This window comes from Helianthus annuus, chromosome 17 (genome assembly GCF_002127325.2).
Source record: "Helianthus annuus cultivar XRQ/B chromosome 17, HanXRQr2.0-SUNRISE, whole genome shotgun sequence".
NCBI lineage: Eukaryota > Viridiplantae > Streptophyta > Magnoliopsida > Asterales > Asteraceae > Helianthus > Helianthus annuus.
In genome coordinates this window covers 144710098-144715430 of record NC_035449.2, presented here as the reverse complement: position 1 = coordinate 144715430, position 5333 = coordinate 144710098, and the positions used below count along the sequence as shown (strand labels likewise).

At 40.7% G+C, this 5333-nt stretch overlaps 1 non-coding gene across 1 annotated transcript; it reads right to left on the bottom strand.

Moving 5' to 3' along the window:
* Window positions 1-374: 374 nt before the first annotated feature.
* Window positions 375-481, bottom strand: LOC118489370. Its single transcript, XR_004887389.1, has one exon. It is a non-coding gene; the product is annotated as a small nucleolar RNA R71 (small nucleolar RNA).
* Window positions 482-5333: the final 4852 nt, after the last annotated feature.

Genomic DNA, 5333 nt, shown 5'->3' with positions numbered 1-5333 from the left:
CGGACCAACGTACCCTCATGGATTACCTACGACCCACCGTAGGTAATCTCGGCGCCGCTATCAATGCACCGAATCTCGAAGCCAACAACTTCGAACTTCGGCCACATTTGATACAAATGCTTCAAAACTCCGCAACCTTCCATGGGCTTGCGGACGAGGATCCTCATCTACATATTACTAATTTCTTAGAAATATGTGATACCTTTAGGATCAATGGAGCATCAAACGACGCCATCCGCCTTCAAATGTTTCCATTTTCACTAAAAGACCGAGCTAAGGCTTGGCTCAACGCCCTCCCAGTTGGCTCGGTAAACACCTGGGATGAACTAGCCCAAAAGTTTCTATATAAGTATTTCCCTCCTGCTAAAACGGCTAAATTAATGACTGAAATTAATACATATTCACAAGAGGATGGGGAATCCTTATATGAAACTTGGGAAAGGTTCAAGGAGCTACTAAGAAAGTGTCCTCATCACGGTCTTGCGTTATGGCAACAAGTATCCACTTTCTACAATGGGTTGTTGCCACACACAAGACAAACACTTGACTCTAGCTCCGGGGGACTCTTAGGTAATCGTCGCCCAAATGAAATATATAATCAAATTGAGGAAATTGCTCAAACCAATTTTAAGTGGCAAACTCCCCAAGGCAATAAATCTATTGCCCCGGGCGCCCATAAGGTTGATGAAAGAACTTCTTTACAAGCCCAAATCGAGGCCCTTTCTTCAAAAATCAAAAAGCTAGAAATGGCAAAGACAGCCTCGGTCATGGCTTGTGAAAGGTGTGGTGGGCCACATGAAAATTGGAATTGTATGAAAGAAGTAGATGATCAAAAAGAAACGGTAAACTACATTGATAATAGACCTAGGTCGTCGGGTCCTCCAACGGGTACCTACAACCAAGGATGGCGTAACCACCCTAACCTTGGTTGGAGAGAACTCGGCAATGGTAGTAACCAACAAAATCTAAACCAAAGAACAAACTTTCAACAACCAAGAGTCGAGTCACAAAATTTCTCTCAACAACAAGGTGGAAGAGAAAGGCTTGAAGATACTGTATCTCGCCTCATCTCCGACACCGAAAAGAAAAACTCGGATCGATTTCAATAATTGGAATCGAATTTTAGAAATCAACAAGCTATTATACAAAACATTGAAAAGCAATTAAATCAAATAGCTCAGAATTTCTCCGAGAGACCACAAGGCGCGTTACCAAGTAATACCGAAACCAACCCAAAAGCACAAGTCCATCTCAAAGAAGCCAAACCACAACTCTGAAGAGGCTCCATTACCGCCAACTGAAAGAAGCCAAACCACAACTCCGCCCCAACAAGAGAAGGCTTCTCTACCAATTCAAGGGCCTACTAAGACTCCTCCGGTTCCATACCCCAGTCGGTTAATTCGTCAAAAGACCGATGAGCAATTTGCAAAGTTCGAAAATTTACTAAAACAATTGCATGTTAATATTCCATTTATTGAAGTCCTAACTCAAATGCCTAAATATTCAAAATTCATGAGGGAATTCCTCACTCATAAAAGGAAAATTGAATCATTGCAATTAGTTAATTTAGGCGAAGAATGCTCTACCTCACGACTCAACAAACTTCCGCAAAAGAAGCTTGACCCCGGAAGCTTCACAATTCCTTGCTCGATTGGGGAATCCCCCATTCGTAATGCACTAGCCGATCTCGGGGCAAGCATCAACCTCATGCCCTCATCAATGTTCAACCGACTCGGCTTAGGGAAAACAAGCCATACAAAAATAAGCATACAACTCGCCGATAGATCCGTCAAATATCCACAAGGTGTCACTGAAAATCTATTGGTCAAAGTCGGCGAATTTGTCTTTCCAGCCGATTTTGTCATACTAGATATGGAGGAAGATACCGAAGTACCACTCATCCTAGGGAGGCCATTCCTAGCTACGGCCCAAGCAGTGGTAGATATGAATGATGGAACACTAACATTGCGGATTAGGGACGAGGAAATGAAGTTTGGAGTTGGAAAAAGAGTAGAAGACGAAGACCCGGACAACTACATGAAGGTCACCGACTCAAGTTTGGATGATGTTCTCCGACGGTGTAGCATGGGATGCAAAACATCCCACTTGGGTAACATATGACCAGGCTTTGGGTCTAGCCAAGGACCCTTATGAACTTGGCGCACCACGGAGGCATTCCGCGGGACTATCCTTAGTTTAGATTAATTTTTATGTTTTCTAGTTTAGTTTTAATTTTCAGGAATAAAACACACTCGGGATGGTGAAGGATACAAGGGAAACTCGCACCAGCACCCCATGCACAAAAACAGAGCCATCCGACAAAATTTTCTTCATTACAGCAAGTTCAGCACGGGTCGTGCCCGCCCAACACGGCCCCGTGCTGCATAATCTGCAAGAAATGCCCAGTTCAGGTAACTAGACACGGGGCGTGCTCACTGAACACGCCCCCGTGCCCAGGCTTCTGTTTCTTTTTAACAATTTCTGTTACTGGCGATCTGAACACGGGGCCGTGTCCAGACGCCCAGTAACATAAAATTTTGCTTTTTCACACCTTTTTAGACATTCAATCAACCTAAAAAGTTATTTTTGGGACACATTGAGGACAATGTATAATTGAAGTGTGGGAGGATGCTAAAGCCTTGAATCTTGCAAGTCCTAAATACAAGCCTTACACAAAACTCTATTGGAACCGCTAATCACCCCAAATTTTTTTCAAAAATTTTTCATTTTTTTTTACTTGCATAGGTTTAAGTTAGGAAATTCAAGTTCTAAAAAGGTTATATTTTTACAAATTTACAACCGATAGCGTCGTGATAAAAAGAACCAACATAAAAAAATTATGAAACGACATGACAAGTTTAGTTAAAATTTGATTATATATACTTGATCACATAAAAACCCATTCCCACAAAAAAAGTGAGTTTTGAGCCTTTATTGAGCATACAAATACATATCTTTAAAAATGCTCATTTTTCGTTTCTTCTGTGAATAGCCGCTTGGTTCTTACGACTCTAGAATTTGCCACGACGATACATTCCCGGCCCTTACCAACTTAAACCCGAGTAAGTAAATGATGGAGGCATTAGGACTAACCCTTTTTATTTCTACACCATTATTTTTCTTTTTTTTACCACCTACCCAAAATCCCCCTAGTTAACCCCTTTGAGCCTAAACCTTTTCATTTCTTAACCTAAAACAAACACCCTTTTACTCACCAAAACCCTTTTTTTCATTTTAAACCCTTTATTTTAGTAACAAGGCTCGGTTTTTCTTATGACTTGCTTATGAAAAAAAATGATGATGACGAAGCCAAAAGAAATAAACAAACAAGTCTATCAAAAAGAACTTTGTTTGAAAGAAATGCTTCATCAAAATAAAAAGTTATGAAAAATAACAAGTCTTATGAAAACTGATGCTTTTTACGCCTTTCGCCCTTTTTACTAACCACTAACCCAACCACCCACCTTTAGCCCAGGCCTAACCCTTCACCCCAAAAGTCCTCTTGATATTTACAAAGGTGTATAGTTAAAAAGGAGAAGGATTGATTGCTTGGCAAGCTTATGGTAGGAGTTAGTTCCATGCCGCTCTCGAGTGATTCACTAAAATACATCTTCGGCCGAGTGTTGAGTGATCCCCCGTGAGGTATGTGAACTTGTATATAAATGGAATATTAAAAAGGCATGTTATGCCCTAATAAGTAATTTATCTTACGAAATGTTTTAAATAAATCATGACGAATAGGATTGTAAATAAATAAAAATAAAACTTAATAAAGAATCTTGGAAATCCCGACACTCTATGACAAGCCCAAAAACCTTCTCTTCTACCCATTCCATTTGGGAGTGTAAAGCCACATTATAAAGAGTTTTGCTTGAGGACAAGCAAAGATTCAAGTGTGGGGGGTATTTGATGTGCACAAAATGCAACATATAAATTACATCAATTGTGGCATAAAACCAACCCTTTTTTTGTACTAATGTTGGAAAAAGCGTGTTTTTGTCTTCCTTTTGTATTTTCAGGATTAAAGGAGCTCAAATGAACAAAAGAAGCAAAAAGGCAGCTAAATCTAAAATAAATACAAGAAAAGGAACAAACGTGGCATGCCCGACCTCCCCGACAACATCTTCTCAAGCAAAACAAGAGAACAGAAGGCTGAACACACCCCGTGCTCAATGAGCACAGGGGCGTGCCCAAGTGTCAGCAGAAAAGAAAAAGTTGTAGAAGCTTCTATCGCCCACCACGGGGCCGTGCTCAGGGGACACGGGGCCGTGGTCAACTCTAAGATTCGCAGAATTTAGGGAAATCTTGATAGTACAGATAAGCTTCTGCACACGGGGTCGTGCTCAGCGGACACGGGGGCGTGGTCAACTAATGTAGACAAACTGCAATTAATGAAGAAAGAGAAGGAGGATGGACACGAGGCCGTGCCCGAGCTTCTGTTCAGGCTATAAATAGGGGTGCTTGGCTCATTTGCAAACCATCCCTTGGCACACCACCTCTCTCACACTTCACCCACCACCCACCACCCACCACCCACCACCCACCACCATCACAACAACATCATCCACCACCATCATCCATCATAGAGTGTGTGAGTCGTCTCGGGATCCAAGATTGATCGTAAGAGTTCTTGACAATCAAAGGCCATGTTTGCCTAAGTCTCTTACATCACTTGGTGAAGAAAAGTGTTTAGTGTAATACTTTTTATTTTTAATCTTTTCGCACTTTTTATTTGGTTATGTATTAATGACTTTAATAACTAGTTTCTTATGTTGAAGGTGATTCTTCCTTATCGTTTGTCCGTGGTGTCTTGGCATTATTTTACTGTCTATATAAAATAAAAGATTTTCACCATTCATATCTCCACGATCTATATGGAGATATGTTGGCTACCTGGTCGGGGGTTAAGAGAACGGTTTGGTAAGAGTCTTGTAACACCTCGAAAAATTTCGTCCAATAATGTCTTGACACGTGTCATAAGGTTCCGTTATGTGAAAACATACTTTAGAGGGACTAAAAGTGACAAACAGTGAAAACTATGGAACGTAAGGGTCCAAAGTGTCAACAATGGATAAATAGGCTCTATGATAACCCCACATAATGTTTATAACCTTAAACGGATGGTTCATGGATCATACGACGCGGAAATTGCACAAAAGTGAGGTATTGTAAACTATAGGGGCCAAAAGTGTCAACATGTTTAATTTATACCTCTGAGTGAACTTTTGGCAGACCCGAAGCTTTGTATAGCTAAAATATACTCACTAGAATATGTGGTAAAAATTTCATGAAGTTTCGTTAACGTATGAGAAAGTTATGGCCAAAACCGTACT